Below are 15289 nucleotides of genomic sequence, written 5' to 3' on the forward strand. Positions count from 1 at the left end.
CACCAGGGGGCGGGGCTGGCTGGCATGTGGTGCTGGGGGATCGAACCGCGGTCCCTGATGCTTTGCCAAGCTTGTTCTAAGTAGGTGCTTCAGACCACTGAGCCATCTCTCCAGCCCTTAAATAAGCTTTTTAAAGTTATAAACAATTGGAGATTATCCTTTTGAAAGTGATTCATGTGAGAGGCCAAGATGTAGTCAAGTTGTGATAATAATTATGGGCACCAGATATAGGGAAGAAAATGTTTGGATAAAATTAACCTTAGATAAAAAAATGTAAAATGTATTCTACATCCTACTGCAACTGAAAAAGAATCACAACATTTTCATCTGTGGGAACAGTACCACATTGCTTCTTAAAGTTTCTGATTTTTAATTTCTTTTATGTTTCTGTAAGATGGGATAAGGAAAACATAGATGCACAGCACACTTGAAAAAGTGAGTTACATTAATTCTTTGATCGACTATAATGGGAAATTTTCATGCTTTGCAATTCATTCACCTTCACCTTAAGGTCTTATCTGTCTGCCGACACCTTTCAAAGTCCTACTCAGCTCTTGTGTATTTTCTGTCTGGTTTGGCTGTATGCTTGGTTTTGCCCATCTTATACAGAATTGTTGAATACCCGCGACTGTCAATGGATTCACTGTTGGCAAGTTCTGCAAACTATAGATCAGTTTGCTGGATGCTGCTTGGACATGCCTAGCTTGCCTACACTACACTGGCCAAAGGGAAATAGATTTGAGCTACATATAAAGTTCATAATATACTAAATATATCTAAGTAGTAAAACTTAAAAAAAAATTTTTTTTTGGTACTAGAGTTTGAAACCGGAGACTTCACACTACCACATCCACAGCCCTTTGGTGATTTTTTATTTTGAGACAATATGCTTCTAAATCATCAAGTAGCCAGATGTGATTTGAACTTAAAATTCTGTTGTCTTTGCCTCCCAAATCCTGAGTCTATATTATCTAAGCCACTGCACGGAGCTATTATCTAAGCCACTGCACGGAGCTTACTTTTAATGTTTTTATCACAATATTATAAAGCAAGAGGGGGCAAGTGGCCCATAGACTATGGATTAGACACAACTGCTTAGATAATTTTATCTTTTTATGAGAGAATATGGGTATTTTGAAATCTGGTGCTTGATGAGCGCAAGGGATAAAACAGATTCAATGAGATGACAAGTGACTATTAATTTATGGCTAGAAATAATGTGTTTTTCAGTTATCAATTCTATGTATTGGGGACTGAATCATATCACAATTTTATTTCTCTTCTAATACTTGCAGCAAATTTAATATGAAATATGTACCCACCAAGAAGTAAGCACTCCCCTACGTGTGTAGTTTATTATTGCAAAACCTATGCATAAAAACATTTACTATCAATGTTATTGACAGCTACAGTGTTTGTATAGGCTGCTTTCAATAGTGCAAAACAGCCAATGTCCTCAAATAACACTCAGAATCCCTTTTCCGTGTGATTCTGTGTTAAGAGTTTGCCAAGGAAAGGGGTTCTTGTGGTACTGGATGGCAGGAGAAGGGAAGGACAGGAGACTCTGACATCACTTTTAAGCAAACAGTGGGCACCTTACAAATAGGAATGTTACAGAAGAAATCTGGCATACTCATATGCTTTAGTATTATAGGTAGTTGAGACAGCAAATAAAGATTTTTAAGGAATGTTGTTTCCAGCCCTTCCTGGGGTTCCTGAGACTTTCAGCACCTTCAAAATGCACCAGATCCACCATTACAGCTGAAGTTCTAACTCATGGTTGCCCCAGCTTGGACACTTCCTGACACTACTTTTATTTTTTACTACTATGTTTTTTGTAGTTCTAAGTATTGAGCCAGGGTTTTCACACTGAATTGCTGTTTCCAAAATTCATTATGCTTGGACATTATGTGGCTGTTAATTTATTGATCAGGTATTCAGTATTTGAAATGATAAAGATTATTTCTATTTTTAAGTCATACAGTTGGAAATCTTTCTTTTTATAGATTTATATTTTTACATCTGTCCATATTATTGGGAAGTTTCACCTTGCTCATCTTAGCTGATATATAATATATCAATATTTAAATTATTTATTATAAATTATTCATTTCCCTATTAAGGAATTGTTGCCTGATTTCTAATGCGCTGTTAATAGTTATTAGCCATTACCAAATTTTTCTTTTCTTGGCCAAATTGAAGGTAGCCCAAGATGGACTTAATTTTTTTCTTTTTTTAAAAATAATTTTACTGAGCAACAAATAGCAATGAGACAGTTTCAAAACTGATTATTAGGACAGTTTCAATAATTAATACACTGCATATTGTTATCTTCTTAGTGGTTATTCACAGTACAAGATGCAGATGTCATATCCTGTCCAAACACTGTTAGTACAGATCTTTCAATCCACTGAATTAAGGGAAGGTAGTTGTATATCTATTCTAAGTATTCTATATATACAGATACAGAATGGTCCTTTATTTTTATCCCCTTTTTTGCTTAGTTTTGTGAGAGATGGGTATTCCATTGTCATTTAAATATTGTAGGTGTGTGAATTCAGCAAAATATTCCAATATAGTCCAGTAGTCCATAGTAGTAGTGGGTTTTCCATAAGACTGGCAATGTCAGAAGTTGTTGATTTGAGCCTTTAGAGTTCAGCATATTAATATGGCTTTACTTTTTATATTTTGTTTTTATACTGTTCTGCTGTATGGTTAAGATCAAGATAAAGCAAGATCTATGTAACAAGAAATGTAACTTTTGTATCTGATGAGGGCAGTCAAATGCCCTCAGGATTTGTCCTGAAACCCTGTTGTACTGCAGTTTGCAGATCCTTTGTCAGTGTCAGTCATATGGAGGAGTTACGGCCATTGCTTGACCAATTGACTCTCTGTGAAAGCCTCAGAGAATGTTCTCTGTCCATGTGACTCTCATTAGGCACACTATACATCATCAGTCATGTTGTTCTGTGGACCCATAATCTCCTTGATCAGAAAATTTGGGCCACAACTGAGTTACATGATGTTACAGGACAGGATCTCCTATGTCCTGAGTCCTCACTGACCTTGAAAGGCTAGGGACAAAATGTTGGTTCTCCTTGAAACCCTTCTTTTTCTCTAATTTTTGGTCTGCTAACTTAGGTTGTTAACCCTCCAGAAGAGAACCTTATTATTATTACGCTACAACATAGGCAGTTGAGCATAACCTATCTGAATATCAAACATTTTAGACATAACATGGAACAGGTATTTTCCATCAAGTGTTGAGATGTTAATCTTAAAGAACCCATGTAATATGAAGAAAAAAATATTTAAAAAATTAAAAATATTTAAAAATAGCAATAAACAGTTACATATTTTTACCTAGAAGCTTAGAAATCTAACCATATACAGCATTGTAGCAGGACAGTCCTATGACTTTTTTCTTGTCTCTTGTTTTCAATTATTACCCTTTAAAAAAAAACACTGACCTGAGACACAGTATGGCAGTACTTGGTATGTCATGACAAACAGTATGTATTTAGAAAACCAGAATGACAGGCATTCCAAGTACGACCCTATCCTTACACATTGCTATGTTCAGTGCAGTTGCTTGGTTCACAGGTATCAGCATATATAGTTAGTCAGGGTGAGAATCCTACCAATTAACTGCTAGTTTCAAAAATATGCTCAAGATTCTCAAGATTAATGCCTTAACCATCTTGTGCATATAAATGTATGACTTTGCCCCTCTCATGTTTCCTAGCTTTTCTCCTTGCCCTCTCTTCATTGTTTAATCCTTAAATTCTCACTTCCTTTTAATTGTGTTATACCTTTCTATTTTTATTTCTTGTTTTGAGTTCTTATGCTAGGGAGACTATATGATATTTACACTTGTGGGTTTTGTTTATTTCACTTATTAGTATATCTTCAAGTGGCATCCACTTAAATATAAGTGCTTTGCATTTATCATTCTTTATAACTGAGTAATACTTCATTTTATAAAACTACCACATCTTTTTCATCCATTCCTCAGATGAACAGACATCTTAGTTGTTTCCAAGATTTGGCTATCACAAATTGTGCTGCTATAATCATAGGTGCACATACATCAGTATGATATGACATTTTCAGTTCCTTTGGGAAAATTCCCAGTAGGGGGAGAGCTGGCTTGAATGGGATTTCCAGTCCTAATTTTTAAAGGAGCTTCCACACTGATTTCCATAAAGGTTGTATCAGTCTACTTTCCCACTAACAGTGGAGAACAGTTCCTTTTCCCCCACAACCTATCCAACAACTGTTGTTGGTTGATTTCTTTATGATAGCCATTCTTTCTGGGGTGAGATGATATCTCAGTGTTTTAATTTACATTTCATGGACGGCTAGTGATGTGTAGCATTTTTTGATATATTTATTTGCTTCTTTAATTTCATCCTTTGAGAAGTGTGTGTTCATATCAGATTCCCATTTCTGGATTGGGTCTTAAATTTTGGGGCCCTAGTGTTTTTTAGTTCTTTATAAATTCCACAGAGAAGACCTTTGAGTGCTTATTAGTCAAGAGATTTTCCAAATTTGTGGTTTGTCTTTTCACTTTGTTGGTAATTTCTTTTGACATTCGAAAAGTTCTCAATGAGAGGAGGTCCCAGTTGTTAATTCTTTCAAGTATTAACTGTGCAATTTGATTTTTGTTCATGAACTCTTTGCCTCCCCTATGTTTTTAAGAGTTTCTCCTACTTTTTCTTCCAGGAGATTTAGTGTTTCTGTTTTAATGTTTAGATCTTTAATCCACTTTGAATTTAGCTTAGTGCATGGTGATAGACCTGGGTCAAGTTTTAGTTTTTTGGCATGAGAGCCAGTTTTTCCAGCACTGTTTGTTAAAGAGGCTATCTTTCCTCCAGTGAGCATGTTTAACCTTAAATTTTCAATCTTACCCTCTCAGTCTCTCATATGTGGAAGTACAGGCTTATAACATTAGAATAAAAATCTTTTTTTTTTTTTCTTGTACATTTTTTTTTGCATGTCTACTAGGACCATAATGATATCTAATAACATAACATTTTCTTTTTCTTTTTTATTTTTATTTTGTTTTTAGTACTGGGGGTTGAACTCAGGAACCTGTGCTTACCAGGCAAGTGCTTATTCTACTGAGCTATCTCCCTGGCCCATAAAATTTTCTTATGTTCTGTACCTTCATGAAGATTTGACACTATCAAACTTTTAAAGTTTTATAATCTGAGAAATTTAGGGTATGGAATTATTTATTTAGTAAATAAAGCATGAGCCTATCTGCTTTTATACTGTATAGTCTCAGAGATAGTGTTTACATGTGTATTTTTGTTTACAGTGCTATTTTATGATAAAATCAATAAAGATATTAAAAAGATAACTACTGAATATTGTGTCATATAAGACATGCACTGATTTTTTTTAACTTAAGGATGATTTTTCTCTGAGTAAGCTTTGACTAATTTCAGGACTAGTATCTGATATTCATTCATAATTTCTTGGAAGAAAATTTCAGTTAAAGATGGAAGCCATTTGTTTTCAAGGTGTTTATTATGGGAACCTCAGAGATAAGTAAATCAATGTGAAGGGCTTACACAAAAAGAATTGACATTGGAGACTTCTGTTTAATCTTCACGAATACTCCTCCTTTTGTTTTTTTGTTTTTTCAAAAGGACTGTGGAGACCAGGTGAAGGTACATTCCCAAGCAAAAGACAGAGAATATTTGAATTTAAAAAATCCATCTGAGGGCTGGCTAGATAGCTCAGAGGATTAAAGTGCCAGCTTAGGTAGACACAGGGACTGGGGTTCGATCCCAGTGTGCCTTATCAGCCTTGTTCCTGGGGAGCGCTGAGCCTGTGACAGAAACTGGATGTGGTGGCACATGCCTGTAATTCAAGCGCTTGGGAGACTGAAAACAGGAGGATCACTCTGAGTCGTATCTATGTAGACCCTGTAGACCCTGTACTAAATACATTAAATAAATAAATAAATAATGCCATCTGTAACATGGAATTGCTTGATTCTGCTCAATTACCTTTACTTCCTTGTCTGTTTTTGCTAAAAACAAAACAAAGGAAACAAACAAACAAAAAAAGGCAAAACAAAAAAGATTGTGACTCAGGGTAGAGTTAACCTTAGCTTCTGTTATGGTTTGTATTTAGACTCTTCCCACAACCTCAGATGGTCATAGGTAGGGCTTTTCAGAGAGATGGCTGGATCTAAGGTGCATGCTTCTGGGATAAAAGGTATGATGCTGGGTTTGATTCAGAGTATGACACTAGGATTAAGACTGTCACACCTTTGGTGTGAGTGCTACCCATCCCAAGAGTGATTAGCCAGAATAAGATGTAAAGGACAGAAAGAGGACCAATGCTTGTCATTTGCTGCTTTCTCAGCACTATCTTGCCTTCCTGCCCCCTGCCTGCCATGGCCTGTTTTTCCTCTGTAGTGCTCAGTGCCAGGCCTGAGAACCAGCCACATAGGAACTTAAACTTCTACAAACTGTGAGCTAAATCAACCTTTGTTCCTTTAACTTTGAATGTCAGGTACTTTGTCTCATTAATGAGAAAAGTAACTAAGCCATATTCCAAGAGTAGTAGCAATTAGAAGTAAAAAAGTGGGAAGCTAGGCAATTATAAATTAAAAGTAAGAGAAAGAAGGAAAAAGAAAGTGAAGAAATGGAAGGAAAGTAATATATAAAGGCAGAAGGAAAGGAATCACCACACTAAAGTAGTTATGCTTAAAAACAAAATCATATTCATGATTTGCAAATTGCATTTGCTCCTAGAAATATAACCTAGAATCATACTTAAGAAAATTCCCATTAGCGTAGTACAGTATGTATTTGATTAGTATCCACACTCATGTGCACATGTGTACAAACACACACACACACACACACACACACACACGCATGTACTTGTGTCAGTGTGCCAGGTATACAATTATGACAAGTTCCTGTCCTGAAAACATTGTGGTATAGTGATGCAGACATATGAAAAATGTAATAACTATGTTGATTGCTAAGCATAAATGAGATGACGATTCCTTTAACAGAAGCATCTAAAATGTCAAAGAGATCAAGAATGGATCTGTCAGGAAGTTTAATTTAACACAAATACTAAAGGATGGACAGGAGCTGACAAGAGTTTTTAGCATAGAGCTAGCAGAGGCAAAGTTCCTGGTGTGGGAGGAAGCATGGTAGATATGATCTACGGCAGTCTGACGGGAGAGCACTAGGGCTGGAGCAGTGCCACGAGCTGTGAAACACATCTGGATGAACAAGAAATTTCCAGAGTTCTCTGTCTCTCTCCCTCCTTCTCTGTGTCTCTGTCTCTGTCTTTCTTTGAGTTATGTTTTTTCTCAAATAAACAATGATATCTATAAATTTTTAATGCATTTTGAATAGGAGAAGAGTGTTTTTTTTTTGTTTTGGAGAATATCTAATACTTCATATGATGAAAAATGCAACGTGCAATAAGTTAAATAAGATTATTTGTTCCTCACAGTAATCTTTGTACTAATGAAAGAATTTTAAAAATCAAACTACTTAGGGGATTTATTTGTGAGGTCTTATACTTCCATTCAGTAAAATATGTTGAAATTGTTAAAAATAATAATTCCAGAAGTTTATCTATTGGTAACTTTGCAGACTCTGGGAAGCCTGCAGGACTCTGTCTGGGTGATTATTGGGAGCTGCCAAACTGAAAAAACATAGGAGCAAATGGCAATCTCAAGCCTCTCGCCTACTCAAACAAATACAGGACACAAAGACATACAAGAACTTGTAAGTCACACACCTGAAATCTCTGAAATGATAGCAAATAAAGTAAAGAAACAAGTCTATTAAGCTATAGCAGAAATAATCTCTCAGGCCCCAAGAAGTAGGAATAAAATTGTGAAAGAATTCCTCAGCACAGCTAAAGAACACATAGATAGAAAAAAAGAGGATAGGAAAGTGATGGAAACACTGAATGTACAATACAGGAAAAACTAGAATGCATGAAACAGATTTAAACACTTGTCCAAGAAATTAAGATCTCCATTGAATGTTGACAAAACTGCTCGAATGAAACTGAAGATAGACTTTCAGACCTCAAAGACAGTGTTGCAGCCAGTGAATGCGAAATAAAAGATCTCTTAAAACTAACAAGGAACCAAGAAATAACAATTCAGCAGCTATTAGATGATGCAAGGAAAAATAATATAAGAATGGTAGGTGTCAATGAAAAAGCAGGAGATAGCACAAATGGCATAAAAAGACTACTTGCAGAAGTACTAGCAGAAAATTTTCCAAACATGAGAAAAGAACCTGACATTCTGATAAGTGAGGCATATAGAATTCCAAACAGCCATAATCACCACAGATCTACACCTAGACACATAATAATCAAGATCTCAGAAATTCAGAAAAAGAATAGAACATTAAAAGTTGCTAGAGAGAAGAAACAGATCACCTACAATTGGAAAGACAACCAGAATCAGGACAGATTTCTTAACCCAAACCATCAAATCAAAAAAATAAATAAATAAATAAATAAAATTGAGTGAAGTATTTCAGGTCCTGAAATAAACTAACTTCCAACCCAGATTGATGTACCCTGCAATACTATTTATCAAAGTTAGTAGTGAAATAAGATCCTTCCATGCCAAACAACAATTGAGGAAATTTATAGCCACCAAACCAAACCTACAAAGAGTACTGAAAGATATTCTAGAGAAAGACAGAAACAATGACAGCTACAAGAGCAAAAGAAAGGAACCACAGAACACAGCAAGTAATTACAAAAGGGAAAAAGTATGGAACCTATAATAGGAAAATAACACTAGAAAGATAATCCAATGCATGTCAGTTATAAACATCAATATCAATGGCCTCAATTCACCAATCAAAAGAAACAGAGTAGCAGAGTGGGTCACAAAATAAAATCCAACAATATGCCACATACAAGAAATACATCTACTTCAAAAGAAAATCCATAGACTAAAAGTTAAAGGATGAAAAACTCCTCCATAATACAGGAAATCATCAAAAAGCAGGGGTAGCTGCAGCAGTTACTGATAATATCAACTTCAAACCAAAAATCATCCAAAGAGATAAAAAAGATCACTACATACTTGTTATGGGAAAACTGCAACAGGGAACGATAACAATTATAAATATATGCATCCAATGTAGGAGCACCCTTCTACGTAAGACAAATTTAAGCAGACATGAAAAATCAAATGAGCAATAATACCATAGTAATGGGGGAATTTAACACATCACTGTCACAAAGAGATCAATCAACTAGGCAAAAAATCAGCAAGGAAATAACAGAACTAAATTAAACATAAGGAAATTAACTTGGTAGAACTTTACAGTGCTTCACTCAGCAACAAGAGAACACTTTCTTCTCAGCTGCACCTGGGACATTCCCCAAAGAGACCTTAAACTATCACACAGAGCACTTTTGAGTAACACAAAGCAATTGAAATTATGCCATGCCTATGATCTAATTACAGTGCAATAAAACTGGAAATTATTGACAAAACACTACAAAAACAACATGAAAATTGAATAAGAACCTCCTAAACAACCAGTGAGTCACAGATGAAATAAAAGAAAAATTTAAAAATATTTACAATCAAATGAAGATGTATAAACAATATTATTATAAACTTTCTTCTCATTGAACTAAGAGAAAGTAGCTGTATATCTATCCTATTTTGTATACACATATATTTTTTTTCACTAAAAATTGTCCCTTATTTATATCCTCCTTTTTTGTTTTATTTTCTCAGAGATATGTGTTCCTTTGCTGTTAGAGAAGCTGTATTTGTCTTTTTCTTTCTTTCTTTCTTTCTTTCTTTCTTTCTTTCTTTTTTTTTTTTTTTTTTTTTGCGGAACCAGGGATTGAACTCAGGCCCTTGTGCTTGCCAGGGAAGCACTTAACCTACTGAGCCATCTCCCTGGCCATGGAGAAGTCTTTAAAGGGCATCTTCATACTAGTTCAAATGTTGTAGGTACTTGAATTCAGAAAAATAACCCAATATAGTCCAATAGTCCATATTAGTAATGGGTTATCAGCAGAACTGGCAATTGTTAGAAGTTGTTGACTTGAGCCTTTTCTAGCTCAGCATATTAATATGGCATTACTTTTTATACCTTGTAGATATCATGTCTGCATCTTGTCCTCTGAATAATCACTACAAAGACAACAATATGCAATGCATTAATTATCGTAACTGTTCTACTAACCTGCTTTGAAACTGTTTCAGTGCTATTTTATTTTCTCATTAAAATGAACAAAAAATTTTAAAAAATGTCTTCAGTTCTCTAAGTAAAAAAAAAAAAGAAAAAAGAAAAAAAAATTAAAAAATGTAGATACAATTTACCAAAACCTGTTGGATGTGATGAAAGCTGTCTTAAGAGGAAGAGGTATAGCAGCAAATTCTCACATTATGAAAATAGAACAAGCCCAAAAAATGTTCTTATGCTGCAAATCAAGTTCCTAGAAAAAGGAGATCAAATCAAGCCCAAAGCCCAAAGAAGGCAGGAAATTATATAGAGTAGAGCGGTAGTTAATGCATTGGAGATGAAGAAAACAATACAAACAATAAAAGAATCAAAGACTTGGTTCTTTGAAAGCAGAAATAAAATTGATAAACCCCTAGACAACCTAATAAAAAAAACAGAAAGGAAGGAAGGAAAGAAAGAAAGTAAGAAGGAAGGAAGGAAGGAAGGAAGGAAGGAAGGAAGGAAGGAAGGAAGGAAGGAAGGAAGGAAACAAGAAAGGAAGAAAGAAACAAAGAAAAATCCCAAATTCATGCAAGAAAGAATGAAAAAGAATGAAATCATTACAGATCCTAGAGAAATTCAGAAGATTATCAATACCTACTTCCAAAATCTTTGCTCTCACAGGATGGAAAACACAGAGGAAATAGTTTTCTAGATACATATTAAATGCCAAAGCTGAGTCAAGAAGATATACAAACTCTGAATAAAGAAATAATAAGAAACAAAACTGGAAATCTAATAAAAAAACCTACAAAGAAATGCCCAGATTTCCATGGATTCACAGTGTAATTCTACAAAAAATTTAGAGAAGATTTAAGGCCAACTTTTATCAAACTCTTCAATTAAATTTAAAGGGAAGTAATTCTCCCAAACTCTTTCCTGGAGGCAAGTATTATTCTGATTCCAACCAAAGAAAGATCCAACTAAAAAAGAGAACCACAGGCCAATCTCTCTAATAAATATAGATGCAAAAACCCTCAATAAAATACTAGCAAATAGAATGTATCAAATCAACAAGAAGATTATACATCATAACCAAGGGGGATTCATTCTAGGAATACAGTGGTTGCTCAACATATACAAAGCCATAAAATGTAATGCACCACTTCAGGAGAGACAAGAACAAAAAACCCATGATCATCTCAATGAAGGCAGGAAAAGCTTTTGACAAATCCAACATTCATTCATAATAGAAACCCTAACAAGAATTTGGATAGCCTATATCTCAACATGACAAAAGCCATCTATGAGAAACCAACAGCCAACATCATACTAAACAGCAAAAATTAAAGACCTCCAATTTAAAATCAATAACAAGACAAAGATGTCCACTGTCTCCACTCCTAGTCAATATAGTTCTGGAGCCATTAGCCAGAGAAATTAGACAAGAGAGAAATAAAAGGAATAAGGTTGGAAAAAGAAATGAAATTATCATTATATGCAACTGACATGATACTATAAATAGAGGACCCCAAAAACTCCACTAAGAGCCTTGCAGATCTAATCCCCAAATTCAACAACATAGCACAATACAAAGTCAACACCCAAAAATCAGTAGCATTTTTGTACACAATGAACACCCCGAGAGAGAAATTTGGGAAACCTCACCTTTCACAGTAACATTCAAAAACTGAAATAATTATTAATCACCCTCACAAAGGACATAAGAGAATTATACAATGAAAATTACAGTATTCTGAAAATGAGAGTGAAGAGGATTTGAGGAATTGGAGAGATTTTCTCTCCATGCTCCTGGATAGGAAGAACTAACATTGTTAAAATGGCCATATTTCCAAAATTGCTATACAGATTCAGTACAACCCCAATTAAAATACCATTAGTGTACCTCACAGAGATAGAGAAAACTTTCCTAAAATTCATTTGGAACCAGTGAAGACCTAGAATATTAAAAGCAATCCTGGGAAACAAAGGAAAGGCAGGAGCTATAACAATCCCTGACCTGAAATTATACTATAAAGCTACTATGATGAAATCAGCAAGGTACTGGCATAGAGACAGACCTCAGGATCAATGCAACAGATTAGAAGATGCAGACATCACTGCAAACACACTCAACCACCTTAATTTTGATAAAAGGGCCAAACATTCATTGGAAGAAAGATAGCACCTTTAATAAATGGTGCTGGAAAAACTGGATTTCCACATGCTAAAGGCTTAACGTAAACCCATGCCTATTACTGTGTACAAAGCTACAGTCAAAATGGATCAAAGATTTAAATATTAAAATAGAAACAGTAAATCTTCTGGAGAAAAATTTAGGTAGAAATCTTAAAGTCACGGGGTAGGTAGCAAAACCCAAGCTGCAGGGAAATACTTCAAAGAATCAACAATTGGGGTCTCATCTTTTGAAAATGTGCTGCTCTTCAAAGCAAAACTCCAGGGGTTGGGGAAATAGCTCAGTAGTGTAGGTGCCTGCATGGCAAGTGCAAGGTCCTGAGTTCAATCCCCAGTACAAAAAAAAAAAAAAAAAGTAAATCTCCAACAGAAATAATGAGGGGCACACAAACAGCTCAGCGAATTAAAGCACCTGCGTAGGCAGATGCAGGGGCCAGGAGTTTGATCCATGGGCCTGCCATGCCAGCCCCACCCCCAGGGTACACTGAGACAGCAATTGAGACTGGGCATGGTGGCATGTAATCCAAGCACTTGGGAGGCTGTAAACAAGTGGATCACTAAGAGTCTGATCTATGCAGAGAGAACTTGTAGACCCTGTAGACCCTGTCCTAAAATACAAAAATAATAATAATAATAATAATAATAATAATGAAAATATCAGTGGCATCTGTCTAATACGCATCCACTAAAATCAATTGATCATTACAAAAGATAATTTCAAATACACAGAAAAATTGTAAATATCAGTGGGATCACACCCAATCAAGTTTTTAAAGCAATCATGTTTTTAATTAATATTTTATGTTTAGTCAACATCACTATACTGTGGTGCTTTCTGTAGGCCTTGATTATAAATTTGGCTAATGCAACTGGTTGCCTTGAGCTTTGTCTCAAATAAAAGAATACAGTAAGACTTTGGCGGTATATTTTTAAGTATTGTGCATCTCAACTCCCAATGCCTACATAATCTTCATGTGATGAATAAGTTGTGGACTCGGTTGTCTCATAAATAAGGAGAACCACATCATCATAAATTGTTACACTTGTTTACGTGTTTAGTTTATGTTCAGGAAGTAAATATAAGATGAAAAATTTCTCTGATTCTCTTTTCTCCACCAATTTCACTAAAATCAACTAAATAATTTTATGAAATCTAAAACACAAAAAGAAGAAGTGTCTAAAGTTGTCATGCCTGGTCCAGACTGCATGCCAAGCTCTTGGTATGAGCCATAAACAAACAAAGGGGAGCAAAAATACATTATGAACATAACGTATCAGGGGAAATGTTCAGTCATGTCCAGATTCTGTCAGTCTACCTAAGATTATGAAGTCCACATACACATATAGGCACTTTTCTCAGGTAATGCTTTTTCACAGTGTTGGAAAATGAAGTGACAGTGTATGGAAACACTTACAATTAGATATGGCGATGAACCTGCCATATCTTTCCCTTCAACTAAGGGCTGGAATGTGCAAAGGGAGAACAGTCTGACTGTCTATTCCCCAAAAGGATGTGGCACTTGAAGAGTTTCTTCTATAGGCAACCCTTTGCAACTAGCTTTTTCTAGTTTATTGTTCCAAAGCTCATCCTATATTTCTGACCTCACAATAAATGTATCTTTCAGCTACATAAAATTGAGTGTACACACTTATATAATAAATATTAGTTCCTAAATATTCATTTTAATTTGCTGATGAAGACAGCATCAGTGTAAATGACCCTGAAAATACATTTAATGATAGTGAATTCTAGGGTGGAATTGTTCTAACAGCACATTGTGAGTATGGAGTATGTTAAGTTCTAAATCAATGTGTCTCATTTTCCCTCTCATTCCTCATCTTGCCCAGTTAGTATCAAATTCTGTGTAGTGAGATCTTGTGCCAAATACAAAAAAATGGAAAAAAAAAATCTATTTTTGTAAGGTCTGGGTGGATAGCTGGGCAGTTTAAGTACCTGCCTGGCAAGCGCAAGGACCCAGGTTTGATACCTAGTACTGCATGTCCAATGCACCATGGCTGCTCCTAAAACCAGGCATGGTGGCACACACCTGTAATCCCAGTGCTGGGGAGGCTGAGACAGGAGGATCTCTATGACTCTGAACTGCAAAACAAGACCCTGTATCAAAAAAAAAAAAAAAAAGAACAAAGAAAGAAAAAAAGAATCTTTCTACATGAAAATTAATTTCACATGCAAATTTTAAAGTATACGGAAAGACAAAATAAAACCCACAGGGCCAGGGAGATGGCTCAGTAGAATAAGTGCTTCACTGGCAAGTGCAAGGGCCTGAGTTCAATCCTGGTTCCGCCAAAAAATAAAAAGAAATAAAATAAAATAAAATGCACTATTGGAAGTGAAATACATTTCAGTTAAATTGAGATTTTTGTAGAACAATCTATCCAAAGCTTTAAAATAACTGTTATAGATTTCTAAATAAGTGGAAGAAAACATTGCCTTATTAGAAAGAGGGACATCTTATTAAAATATAGTCAAAATGAATTTGCAAAAAAATGAAGACAAAATTTAAAATCTTTAAAATGCAATTCATAATAATTACCATAAAAACAATGTGATATATGGTTAGACGTAAGACTGAATATGGTAAAAGAGAAAATAAATAAACTAAACTAATGGCGAAGTGAAAGAACAGTTAAGAGATATCACAGATTGAACTGAGATGCTCCAATATTGATCTCGTAAGTATTCTAGGAGATCACATTGGAAGGACTAGCAAAAAATCCCTGTTGAGAAAGGCAATTACTGGTAACCTTTAGCAATTAAATAAATCTTTAAGTGCAAAGTGAATAAAGAAAATTAAATTTCTACCTAGTTAAATTATACTCTTGACTTAGATCAATCACTATTTAAACAGATCATCTGAAACATGGTC

Source organism: Octodon degus, unplaced genomic scaffold (assembly GCF_000260255.1).
Source record: "Octodon degus isolate 3935 unplaced genomic scaffold, OctDeg1.0 scaffold00028, whole genome shotgun sequence".
Classification (NCBI taxonomy): Eukaryota; Metazoa; Chordata; class Mammalia; order Rodentia; family Octodontidae; genus Octodon; species Octodon degus.